The sequence below is a fragment of the Bombus vancouverensis genome, unplaced genomic scaffold (genome assembly GCF_051014615.1).
Source record: "Bombus vancouverensis nearcticus unplaced genomic scaffold, iyBomVanc1_principal scaffold0080, whole genome shotgun sequence".
NCBI classification, from domain to species: Eukaryota; Metazoa; Arthropoda; class Insecta; order Hymenoptera; family Apidae; genus Bombus; species Bombus vancouverensis.
In genome coordinates, this window is record NW_027468971.1 from 127,085 (window position 1) to 141,486 (window position 14,402).

The window sequence follows — 14,402 nt, forward strand, 5'->3', positions numbered from 1 at the left end:
TCTCCGGCCCCGCCGATGTTCGGTAGTAGGCCGCACAGGGCATTGGCAGCCGCTGACACCTTCGGGATCAGTGAGTCGAAGTGCGGCTCGAACGTCCACTGGCTGTCGATGGTGAGTCCCAGATACTTCATCTGTGATCCCACCCGGACGATTTTACCTGCCATGTTTATGCATAGGCCGGGCGGTGGTGTCCCTCGCCTCTTCCTGTCAAAGAACCAGGTAGCCTCCGACTTCGCAGCGGAGACTCTTAGGCCCAGTTCGTTCACGGCACGGATCGCACAGGCCGTTGCGATTTCGCCAATGCGCAGCGTCTCGTGCCAGCCACGACCCTCGACCAGGATTAGGGTGTCGTCCGCATAACATATCATGGCCGCGCCTGGGGATAGCGGGCATCGCAGTACCTCGTCGTACGCAACGTTCCATAGTATGGGGCCCAGCACCGAGTCCTGCGGGACGCCACGCTCGACGGATCGCTTTTCCTCTCCTTCCTTACTGGTGTAACACACCCACCTGTCGTCGAGGTAGGCTCGGATCAATCGGACGAGGTAGCTGGGAACCTCGAAGTGCTCCAGGGCCGTCACTATCCTGTCCCATGGCATGGTGTTGAACGCGTTGACGATGTCCAGGGAAACCGCCAGCGCCACGCCTTTCCGGGAGACCATGTCCTCCGCAATCGCTCGTACGCGTCTGACCGCGTCAATCATCGAGCGCCCCTTCCGGAAGCCGTACTGGCTTTCGCGCAAACCTGGCACTTGGCCCGCTATGTGTCGTTCCAAACGGGCGGCGACTACCCTCTCGAGTAGTTTGCCGACCTCGTCCAGTAGGCATATCGGCCGGTACGCTGACGGCGAGGTCGTCGGTTGGCCCTCTTTATGGAGCAGGACCAGTCTCGTCGTCCGCCACGCCCGGGGGTAGACTCCCTCCCTCAGGCATCTTGTGAAGAGGTGCCGGAGTCTGGGGGCCATGACCCCCATCACTTCCCCCCAGATCCGGCCAGGGATTCCGTCCGGGCCCGGTGCCACCGTGAAGAGGTCATTCTTCTGGTAGACTCCCATATCTCCTCCTCCGTGACTTCCCAGTCGTCCCTCCATTCCAGCGGTCGTGTCGTTTCCCGTGGCCGTTCCACCGCTCTGTTTTCTTGTGGGGGAAAGAGCGTTCCGGTGATCCGCGTCAGCAGCGCAGGTTCCATCTCCGTCGTTGTCAGGGGGCCCTTCGCGCGTAGTTTCTGTGTCACCGTCCTGTATGGCCTTCCCCATGGAACCGACTCGACTGTTTCGACCAGTTCGGACCAAGCACGGTCCTTCGCTTTTTTAATTTCCTTTTGCAGCGAGCGCCGTAGCGCGCGGTACGCCCGGTAGCGCAAGGAGACTTCTTCTTCGTCGCGTCGTCGCCAGCGGCGGGCCCTTAGGTACTGTCTTCGGGCCCGGACACATCTCGTCCTCAGTTCCGCGATGTCGGGGTTCCACCAGTAAACTGCTCCGCTTCGCACCGTGCCCGGTGTGGCCCGTGGCATGGATGCGTCGCAGATTGCTGTCGTGGCTTAGCGGAGGTTCTCGGCCTCCTCTTCCACGTCTGCTTCGGTCGTCGTTGTCGAGGCCTCCCAGCTCCAAGCTGTTGCTATAGCAGCCGCCCAGAGTAGATCTTCATTCCTTTCTTTTATTTTCCATCTGGGCGGTGGGCGCGCGCGCCTCTCCCTCGGCGGGCCGTGCCCGTCGTTTGTCGTCGGCATTCCAGATCCAGGTGCGTCCACCTCCATGAATATGTAGAGGTGGTCCGACAGCGTCTCGACCCCTTCGGCCACTCTCCAGCCTGAGATCCGCCTGAATGCCTCGGGGGAGGCCCATGTTATGTCAACAATGGGCTCCCTCTGCACGTCACGCAGGTACTGGTCGAGCCCCTGTTCACTAACAGAAGTCCAAGTCCCGCGGCCCAGTTTGATAGCGTGCGGCCGCGCGCGTTGGTCCTTGCGTTCCCCCATTCCGTGGAGTGCGCGTTGAAGTCTCCCAGGACGAGCAGTTGTCGGGGGAGTCGTCGCCTGACGCAGTCGCCAACTCCGTCTAGGAATTCCTCGAACGCTGCCCGTCCGCTGTTAGGTGACACGTACACCCCCACCTCCATCATCCCTGCCCACTCGACCGCGGTGTATCCGTTGCCGCGATCCAGCAGGGCTCCGTGGGCGAACGCCCCGGGCGTTGATGTCCAGGTGACGGCAACCATTCCGTCCGTGTCTCCGACCCACTCCGGGGCATCCAGAACTCTGTATGGTTCCGCCACCACCGCTAGGGCGACCGTGCTCTCCCGGATGGTTTGGTGGATCCCCAGCGGGATACCATCTTCGAGCTTAACTTCATTAGTGTGGTCAGTGGGGTGTTTTCTTTTTAGTTTTCTTTTTAGTTTTCTTTCTGCGTATTTCTTCTTTGACCGTTGATATTTTGACGTTTTTACGTATATCCTCGTTTCTGACATTGCATGGGGTGTTGACTATTGTTCTCAGTATCTACGATATCTTCCAAATAAACTCTAATTTATTTATGTGGATCATTGCTGCTGTCCCCGATAGTGGTATTCCGTACGTTCAAATTGGTTTTATTATCGTTTTGTAGATTTTTAGTTTATTTCCTATGGTGAATTTAGAGTTTCGACTAGTTAGCCAGTACATCTCCCTTCTTTATATCCGTATTTTATCTATAATTGATTTAATGTGTTGTTTCCATGTAAGTTGTGTGTCTATGTGGAGTCCTAGGTATTTAGCTTGCTTTGTTTGCGTTATGTGCGCGTCATTCAATTGAATATTTGGTGGTTTCCGTTTTCATAGTGTAAATTTAATATGGTTGTATTTACTGGGGTTTACTTTTATTTGTTTATCTTGTAGTCATTTTTCTATTTTTGTGATATGCTCTTGTAGTAATGTGACTGTTGTTTCTGGATTAGTGTGCCTAACTAGTACAGCCGTGTCGTCTGCGAATGTGAGTATTTTGCTGTTGGTAGTTGTTGGTATGTCGGCCGTGTATAGTGTATATAATATTGGTCCTGAGACGCTTCCTTGCGGTACCCCTGCCTTGATGCTTTTACTTCACAACATACATCCTTCATTTTTATTACAAAGATTCTGTTGCTTAAGTATGACTTGAGTGAGTGGCGGATTTGTTGCGGGAAGTGTTTTTTCATTGTTTGTAAGTGGTATTCATGGTTCACTTTATTAAATGCTTTCTCAATGTCCATGAAGAGAGCTAAACAGTATTGTTTCTTTTCTATTGCTAGTAAAATTTCGTTGATGAGCCTGTGAATTTCCTCTATCGTGGAGTGCCTGATTCTGAACCCAAATTAGTGATCTGGTATTAACATTCCTTTGTCTATTGTTTGGTGGTTTCCATTACAGTTATAGCATTTTATTTCGTTTATTTTTCCTATGTATGGGCAGTTTGTTGTTAGGTGGTTTTCTGCACATTTGACACACGCCGGGTTTTTGTTGCAGTAGTTTTTTGTGTGTCCGTATTGTTGGCACCGTATGCATTGCGATATGTCCTTTTATAACGAAGTGGTTCAATTGTTACTATTGTTTTTATGATCTTTTTAATGTCAAAGATTTCTTTGTTATTAGCTTTGGGTTCAAGTTCTATTACAACCAGTGGCAATGGCTGTTTTGTACCATATCTGGTTATATTATTTATTGTTCTTGCTTGGAGTCTGATTTTTACAAATTTTGTTAATTAATGTAGGTTTTCGGTTGATAATTAATCGATTCACACAGATTAGATTTTTCTCTCTATATTTCTCCGCCTTGTACAACAAGTCTTAACACACAGGATACAGTTAGTCAATTAACACGTGGTCGACTTCTAAGACAAAACAGTGTCGTTAGAAGTGGTACCAACTTAGCTTGTAGTAACTAGCGATCATGGGAACCTAACTTTTCTCAACACTCCCCTTTGATCGTAGTTTCTACAAGCCCCAAAACTTTGGTAAAATACTGAGTCTTAACTCTATTTAAGCCTTTGGTGAGAATGTCACGAAACATTCTCAGGACTAGGTATTGTAATATCGTAGAATAGATTTGAATTAGAGATCGGTTGAAAATAGAAAAAACCGTGTACGTCGTCCTTCTGTGGTTCGTTTACATTTAAGAGCGCCTATGTGACTAAAGTCACCTAGTTCTTACAGAGATATGAGAAAAACAAGAAACAACGTTAGAGCAGAAGGACGGTTTCGTGTTTCAAGGGCGGACGACAGGGAGGTCAGAGTATGCGAGTCGAAAAGCGAGTGTGTTGCGAGAGTCAGAGCTAATTGAGTCGTTGAAGAGTAGAGTCGTTAGAGGTTTCGAGTCGTCGAAGAGTAGAGTCGTGAGAATTGATAGAGTTGTTAGAGAGAGAGTGTGTGTGTGTGTGTTAGATTCGTTGTGACGAGAGTGATCAAATAACTGTAAAGTTATTTGATATAGATACGAGTATTGCATTTAGTTCCGTTAAATAAATATCGTTCTCTGTCCAATTTATATCCTTATATTCAGTTTAATATTAATAAATTGTAAGTAATCGAAAAAAAATTTCTATCTTTATTTTTCGATATTACAGTATATATGTATGTCGGAGATGAAAGAACACCGGAGCCTTTGGAATTTTGGATAATCCCGCAACATTGTAACCTAGAGTCTACTATAGCTGTAATTGAACAATTGTAGTTATTCAATCCGATTGTAATTGTTCGAGAGTTGTGATAATAAGCTTGGGCTCGAGGAGACAGTCAGTCGAGATGAACGCTTTGTCTAACAAAGGCATGGAATAATTCTATAGCTCCCCTTAAAAAGGAAATAGTTGTAACACTCGACAGTAAACATTCCAACGGTCTCTGTCCCGTAGCTCGCCACACGCAGACCCTATTCTTCGAGTAAGATGATTGCCAGATGTCGATGCGTCTCCGCAGTACATGTTCAGCTAGCCCGAGGGCCCGTTATAAATCTTAAGATTTAGTCAACTAAAGTCCTTCAAACAGACAAACAGTCTTTGTCCCAACTAGGGGAAAGTAGGGGAGACCTATTTTTCAACGAGCGGCGTCTCCCACTAGCAACTTTCCCTCCAGGGCGGCTAGCATCTTTTTCTAACCACTGATATGGAGGTTGACCAATTAGCAGCAACGCCAATTTCCCTTACTTTCTGAACGAAGGCTTTTCTCGACGAATCCGATGATCTCGTGTCCTTAGACACACCCCAATATAGTTTTCGTCTGTGGCATCATCGCGACGGGAAAGTCACTCTCGCTCGCGATCTCATCGATGAAAAGAGTAACATCTTCGCGATCAGTGGTTATTTCACGTTTTAACCCGACTTAGATTTTGTGAGTACGTTCATCTATCATCCCGTCGACCGCGGATTCGTTATTGAACCTAGGATCATTGTCATTAGTTTCTCGAGTACCTAACTACCACGGTTACTTGTCCGGTTCTATAATAATCGTATTTGCACTAGTCAATGTCTTCTCTATTGCATAACGACAACGTGTAACCCGAAACGAAGATTCATTTCACGCCCCTAACCCTAATTCTAATGTAAACCCGACATCAGAAGTGGGATCAGTGCCGGTTATAACAGTGCATGAGCGTTCGACCATCGTGCGCGAGTTAATTCCGTCGCTAGTGCAAAAATCGAGTGTGGAACCTATCAATTTTTCGACTCCGCTGCATGGTGCGCAGCTACCAATCTGATTATGGAGGAAAATCCTTTACAAAGCAGTGCCCTGAATATAATTTCAATACCGAGTGTCGAATCGACTTCTACGTAATGGAGGCGCCAACTGGTAGATCAAGCCATCCGGGTGAGTCGTTTCCATTTTACCCCGATTTCGGAGCCGAGTGTTCGCTAAATAAGAATCCGTAGTCTTGAGAATTTCTGGCAAAAGAACGATTGATATAGTAGTAATGCGAGGAATAAGAGATATTGGTACTAAACGTATCGCTCAAATCTTGTCCGTTGCAGGTGTTAGTGGTTAGAGATAAATTTTTCATGTCCTGGCTGATAGTTATTTAAAAATACGATATCGCGATTGCTCGTCAAATTTTAAGCCAAGATTTTGACGTAATATTACACAAAATAGCCTCGCTATGTGTAAAACAAAAATAATTAATGCCTGTAATAAAACAGCTGAAAACGAGATCGATGTTAATGAAGTTGATGTTGAGGTTATTCGGTGTGTAAACAGAGAAAACACGTGGATAAATTGTAAGGTAGAAAATATATTTAAATAGAAGTGTAATAAGTAAAAATACAATTTGAGCTGGTCCAGATCCGCACGCTAGCTGTGTTACCTAATAACTGAAAAACCCCGAAGCCAGCGTCGCCTGTCTACTGTTTATGGCCTGACTTCGTCGCAGTCTTTTGTCTACACGCTGTCGATGGCTTCAGTGCTTGAGAAAACTAAAAAAGACCAGATGTAGAGTTTTCTTAGAAGTGGTAACCACTTCAACACCCTCCCTAAAACTCTACATCCCTACAAACAATTATCTCAAATTTACAAATTATCTCTTAATATTTTCTAACTCTTGTCGTAAATATCTGAAAATTAATTTGTCAATGCCTTCTCACGTACATTTGCCAGCCGCCTTTCTCTTTTCCATACAAATTAATTTATTACACAAAAAAAAACTAGAAGACTAAACAGATCATGTAGAGTTTTTCCTCTTTTTTTTTTTTTGAGAAGTAATAATCACTTCGACACCCTCCCTAAAAACTCTACATGTTTACAAACAATTACCTCTTAATATCTTTTTTATTTTTCAAACCTAACTTTTTCCTTAAATATTCAAATCTCGGTTTTGGCAACGCCTTTGTACATATATCTGCCAATTGCTCTTCGCTTGTTATATACGTTATATCAATTTCGCCTCTATTGTATAAATCTCGCAAGAAATGATATCTTACGTCAATATGCTTACTTCTTTGATGGAATTCTGGATTCTTAATTAATTTCACGGCACTAGTATTGTCTACACATAGCATATACTTAAGGATCTCTAATTTACATTTAAGAAATATTTTCTTTAGCCACATAATTTCTTTCGCTCCTGAGGCTGCACTGACATATTCAGCTTCGGTCGTAGATAGAGCTATACATTGTTGTCGCTTACATTGCCATGTGATGGCCGCATTCGCATACTTACATACAACGCCTGATGTCGACTTTCTTGTTTCTTTGTCGCCTGCATAGTCAGCGTCGCTAAAGGTTTCGAGACTGCCTGCTTTTGTATATAAGAGTCCCATGTCTGCGGTCCCTTTTATGTAGCGCAAAATTCATTTGACTAATTTCCATTGATACTGGTTTCGATTCTCTAAGTGTCTCGCCGCTATATTTATTGCAAAACTAATATTTGGCCTACTTACGGTTTGTAAAAACATTAAGTTCCCTACGGCTTCTCTGTATGGTGCGTTACAATCATTATCGCCTATGTTACTTTCGTTCCAATTAGTCTCGATAGGTGTAGAAACACTGTTTGCCTCATTCATATTAAATTTTTCCAATATATTTTCGATATACCTACTCTGATGAATGAATATTGAACCATCTTCTAATCTATTAATTTCAAGTCCAAGAAAACTCTTTACTTCTTTCGAACTCGTAATTTTGAATTCTTTATTTAAATCATCGAAGAATTTATCAATTAAAGATTCGTCTGAAGCTGCTACCAGTCCATCGTCTACGTATATGGTCATCAACATTAATTTGTCGTCTTCTGTATAAATATAAAAACAAGGATCTGCGTTACTCTGATAAAATTTTAAGTTCAAGATAAATTTTGTGAAACGTTCCGTCCAACATCTTGGAGACTGCTTTAAGCCATATAGGCTTTTTAGCAATTTACAAACCCGATTTGTACCATCATCATAACCTTTAGGTTGTTTCATATAAATATCTTCTTTCAGACTTCCATATAAGAATGCGGTTTTAATGTTGAACTGTCCGAGGTGTAAATTATTTTTGGCTGCAATACTGAGCATTAATCTAATTGTGTCAAACCGAGCAACGGGAATATATGTTTCCTTATAATCTATGCCTTCTTTCTGTGAACACCCTTTTATTACAAGTCGCGCTTTGTATCGTTCCGAGTTGTCCGGATTTAGCTTTATCGTTAAAACCCACCTATTGTTAAGTACCTTCTGATCTTTAGGTTTTTCTACAAGTATCCACGTCTTATTTTCATGGTGCGATTTCATTTCATCATTCATAGCTGTTTCCCATAACTCTTTCTTTTCGGATCTCATCGCTTCGTTAAAATCCACCGGTTTCTTTCCTACTGAGGTCACGATTAATTTTCTCGCTAATCGATCTGCTTTCAAAAATCTTCCACGAGCGATTTCTTTCTCCGCGCTGTTACCTGGATGACACAAATTCCCTTCACACACGTTGATCAGGTCGTCATCTTCCTCCAAAAGTGTACGCATAACAAAACGCCACTGGAGCCAATTTTCTTCGCCGCGTAACATCTCGACCTTCGCACTTGCTGATTCCATTTTAGCACTATCCCTTATTTTACTAAGCACAACACTTTAACAATTTATTCACTTCACGTTGCTGCCTTGCAATTTACAGCCCTGGGCCCATAACCTGTTGAGGTTATTCGGTGTGTAAACAGAGAAAACACGTGGATAAATTGTAAGGTAGAAAATATATTTAAATAGAAGTGTAATAAGTAAAAATACAATTTGAGCTGGTCCAGATCCGCACGCTAGCTGTGTTACCTAATAACTGAAAAACCCCGAAGCCAACGTCGCCTGTCTACTGTTTATGGCCTGACTTCGTCGCAGTATTTTGTCTACACGCTGTCGATGGCTTTAGTGCTTGAGAAAACTAAAAAAGACCAGATGTAGAGTTTTCTTAGAAGTGGTAACCACTTCAACAGTTGACAATGAGGTACGTGGTAGTGACAAAAGTCGATTAATCTTTCTTTCCGAAAATTCAGAGATTCATCCGTTACGGGTTCCCTAAGTACTCGTACAAAAAAATACAGGCCAGTTAGAAGTACAATTAATTGATCCTAACATCGCCGTACAAGGAGTCCTAATAGACTTCGCGAGCGCAGAATAGTACGTGAGAGAACAAGCGACTTAATTACAGCCAAAAATCATAAAGCCTAGTAATTCACCGTTCGCGAGCCCTGTGTTACTCGTGAAGACGAACAATGGTTCAAATAGATGATAGGTAGATTTTCGAGAACTAAATAAATATAAGGTCGCGGATCGGTATCCTTTACCCCTCATTGCGGATCAAGTCGCGAGATTGCAAAAGCGAGATATTTTATTATTCTGGACATGGCCGGTGGGTTTCTCCAAATCCGTATTCATCCTAATTCTAGGAAGTATACAGCATTGATTACACTCGATGAACAATTTGGATAATAAGTTGTTGTTTTCTTCGAATTCTTTCGTGCCTTTGTTCGATCCATTCGATGTCCTTTATTTGCAAAACATAAGTGCGTGCGCGTTTAATGTTTCTTCCGGAAGTCATTTTCCGGACGGCGATACTATGCCGACTCCGTCGAAAATGGGGATTCTTACATTTTCGGACAACCCTAATAATTTTGCAACTAATACTTGTCTAAATATTCTAATATTTATGTTCTTCCTTGCTACAATTTTGTAAACCATCAAAGCTTTTACTACGGAAATCCTCAGTAGTCGCATGCCAAGTCTTCTGTAGCATTTGACCCTTTTTAATTGTGGTGACATAAGAAATCATTTGGTCGGAGTGATCTGTACTACACTTTCCTTCGTTTTATTCAGCAGCGGCTGCTGATTTCGATGTTGCGAACAAACGAAACGAGAGATCATTCTTGAGATTCCTTTGAAAACACGTATAACAGCCAACGTGCCATTCGTACGTTGTCGCCTATTTGGATGATGTCCTAATTATTGCCGACTCGATAGATCAAGCTCTAAAAGGATTGCACACCGTACTAGATACCCTTGTAAGCCGGATTCTCCTTTAACTTTTCAAAATGTTCTTTTCTAAAGGCATCGGTACTCTATTTGGAATATGTAATTTACGACGGAGAAGTTCGTCCCAACCCGGGTAAAATGCACGCCTTGAGTTCTTTACCTGCGTTAACGATCGTGACACAGCTTAGGCGGTTCATAGGTTTAGCCTTTTATTTCCGAAAATTCGTCCCTAAATTTTCACGGGTAATGAAACCCTTGTATGCGCTTACTTCCGATAATAAAAACATGACTTGGACGGACAGGCATGAAGAAATAAGGCAAAAGGTAATTTCCGCCGTGACCGACGCGCCGGTGTTAATGGTATTTGACCCGAACCATCCGATAGAACTTCGTATCGACTCTAGTTCGGATGGATATGAGGTTATTTTAATGCACAAGATTAAAGACATCTGGCAATCATCTTACTCGAAGAATAGGGTCTGCGTGTGGTGATCCACGGGACAGAAACCGTTGGAATGTTTACTGTCGCGTGTCGCCACGAATATTTCTTTTAAGGAGAGCTTAGAATTACTCCATACCTTTGTTAGACAAAGCGTTCATCCCGTGACCGCGGCTACGTTCGGCGACTGACTGTCGCCTCGAGCCCAAGCTCATTATCACAACTCGCGAACAATTACAATCGGATTGAATAACTACAATTGTTTAATTACAGCTATAGTAGACTCTAGGTTACAATGTTGCGGGATTAACCAAAATTCCAAAGACTCCGGTGTTCTTTCACCTCCGACATATTATAATAATTTAATATAATGCTATATAATAATATTAATAAATACTTCGTTATTTACTTATTTTATTAATTAAAGTATATTGTATTTTTAAGTATATTGTATTGTATAATTAAACTAGATTCTATTTTCAACGTTACTTCATTATTTTATTATTATTTCATATAAATATTTTTTTTAAATAATTTATATATGCTTCTAAGTTAATAGAAGTAAACATAATGTGTTTATATTGATTGTTATATATGTCATAATTTCAACCATAATATTACATTATGCTGCGTATTATTAAAAAGTATATTTTAATGTATATATTAAATACTTATAAAGAATTTGTGGCGGCACTAAACAGCAAAAACCACCACTCGAGACTAACTAGTGTCGGACGACGGCAGCACAGTGGCTAGCGCCTTAGGTTACGAACGTTTCGGGATCCGGGTTCGAATCCCGGCGACCGGACGCATCAAAAAGCGGAAGAAAATCAGCAGTACCACAGCAGCGCGACATCTACATTCAGCAGCTACAAGTATCATGGACAACACTTGCGCCTCAAATTTATTTGTAGATTTTAAATATGAGTACTAGATCAAAGAATGAGATTAAAGCAATGATTACCAAAGATATATCGAATATACATAATTATTGCTTGGATGTTAAAAAATTTAAAAACGACTAGTTTAAAGATACTATGGATTATTTACATAGTTTAATTGCTGAAATGCCACAATCAGTCTCTGGCCCTTCAACTACAAAGACGCCGAAAGTTTTGAAGAAAAAGGGTCATCACCGTATAGAGACTATCCCAGAAAATGCTATTACCAATATTGATAATACAGTATCAGATTCTACTGTAATACATACATACAAACGCAACAAAAACACGAGAACAAAACACTAGAGCTGCTGCACAAACAGAAGCTTCGGAAAATGCAAACATTGCAGAAAAAGCGATTGCTAATAAATTAGCACGAAAGTTGATTGCAAAAGCCAAAAAAATTTTATTAGCAAAACAGAATAAGGATGTCGATGAAAGAAGAAAACAAGAAGAGCAACAGCGTTTACAACGTTTACAAGAACAAGAAAAAGCGGAGCGAATATTAGCTGAACAAAGACGTCGAGAACAGAAAGCTGAAAAACGAAAAGACGCCGAATTAAGAGCTCAACGACAAGCTGCGGATGAAGCAATGAAAACTAAGCATCAGATAATTACATCACAGGTAAGATTATAAACAATAATATCAAAGTATTCTTCTGTTATAAAAGCACAAGCTATTATTCATTCAATATTTTAGCCAAAATATGGCTCCAAACAGCAAGGTCCAACCACTTACGTTTTGGATGGTGAACTTGACAACGATGAATCAGGTCATGAATCCAGACCAAAGCATACTGTTACGTTTTTGTTTGGTTCGTTTTGGTTGTGTTGCCGTTAATTTTTGAATTTAGATTAAATGGTAGCGTTGTCTGATGTTTAATGCGATTGGCAATTAAACTCCACGTTTCGGCTAACCTGCTGCGCGCAGGAGTACTGGCACTGGAGAGGATTAAAGTTGGTGAAAATAAATGTTCGCTTAATCCTATTATATTATTAGACAAATATTCTCCACAACAAATGTTTATTCTAATTGAGTATTGACAGAATTGTCGTTGAGATTTCGAATACCCGAAGTTACAATCACTCGCGATACGTTTTCACTCTTATTAATGACAAGATTTTAATTTAATTGATTTTCAATAATTTACAAATTGACAAATACAAACACGTGGATTAACAAAACTGACAAGGACTGCGAACTAGTGAAACAAAGAACTAAAAGCTAAAGAATTAAAGGACTAAAGAACTTAAGAACTGAGAGCAAAAAACTAAGAGCTAAAGGAACTAAGAGCCGAAAAACTAACGAACTAAAGAATTGAAAGGCAAAGGAACTGAGAAATTAAGAGCTAAAGGAATTGAGAACTAATCGCTATGAACAAAGAAATTACTTGCCAAGAATTGGGGAGCTGATCGCCAAGAACCAAGGCATTAATCACCAAGAACTGAGGAATTAACTATTCTGAACTAAGGAATTATCTCTCTGTCTTCTATGTCGCTACGCTTATTTATAATTAGGTCTACCGTGGAGGGGTCGTCATGTGACGGGTTATTCCGTGGGGGTTGTGAGACTCGAATTTAGTTTCTATACAAATTGTTAAAGTTTATTTGAATCAAAAATTGAAACGTTCACTCGCGCTATTGGTAGTTTTAGTCTACGTTACGGCGCGTGCGCAGCGCGGGACGTGACAATACAATTCCACATTGGGCACAATGTAAGTATTGTTTTACTAAATGAGTTAATAAACATTAGAGTACTCGAATTTTTATCAATTTTAGCGCACATACATGAAAATCAACTCTCAATGCAACGATACATTCCGGAGAAAGCAGTCTATAAATTCTTTGATAGCAGAAAGTGCACACCAGATTTAACTGAAATGTTTCAAAATATTGATAGTAGTAGATTACAAAGCACGTCCAGTGCAATATGAAAGACACCACCGCGTTATTCCATGATGGAAAACGAATAAAAGTTATAATTTGTTAAACTGAACGTTGTTGATTTCAAATTGTGCCTTAGAGCAAAAATACTTGTTATACCTTGCATATAATATAGAAATGATGTTACATTGTAACTATCGTTAAAATATGTATGTGTTCTTAATATATCAATGAACGTAAGACTACACTTTTTATATTTTGGGATGATCATAGGCATATATTATTTTTATTATGCTAATCAAATATTATCATTTCTTCTTATTTATATGTGTCTTCTTAAGAATTAATAAATAATTGTTTAATTAATATAATTAATAAGTAATTGTTTTGGTACGACTTTTTAATGAGAAGTAAATTTTATTAGATTTGACTTATTATCACTATCGTGTAATAATTCGCGAGATACGCGTGATATAATTCGCACGATTAAATAGCACTGGGGAATTTCGTCTCTTCGTGGCACGAGGAGGGTCTGATAAATGGGTCGACCGTGGACGTTCAATCTTGTAAGAGAACAAATCGTCGAGCATTTTTCTCTCGGTCAACAGCCATTCTGTTTATATTTAGAACGTTCGGTTACGACGCTAAATTTTCGTTACACCACCGGTTGTTTCGTCTGAAATTCACGTGACGTAAGTGCATTACACTCTCGCACCCGTCAGCCATTCCTGCGACCACTTCGCGCGCGTTAACTCGATAATATTTCGTCTCTGCTATCTTGTCGCCATCGCTGCTTGACACATCTCGTTTGCTGGACGACGGATCGATGAAAATTAAAACGGGACGCTGATTTACCGTATCGTTATTTTTGTGTCAGGCATTCTCTTTTTGCCGTTTCGGCGAATTATTTTCATTTCGAACTTTTCTAGTCTTATTCTTACGTCGATTCTTATATTTCAAGATCTAGTCTTGTACGTACGCTGGGGAACGCTTTTATTTATTGATTTAACGACGAATATCGTTGTAGCTGTTATACATGCGTGTAAAATTAACAAAGTACAAGTAGTTTTACTGTAACGTTATTACATACTTCCTGATAATTTCTCGTTATTTATACCATGAGAAAGAATCAACGAGGAACTCTTATCTCGAACGTGGATCTATTTGTCGATAATGTATGCGTGTAATACTCAAGTGTTGTTCATACAGCGTAAA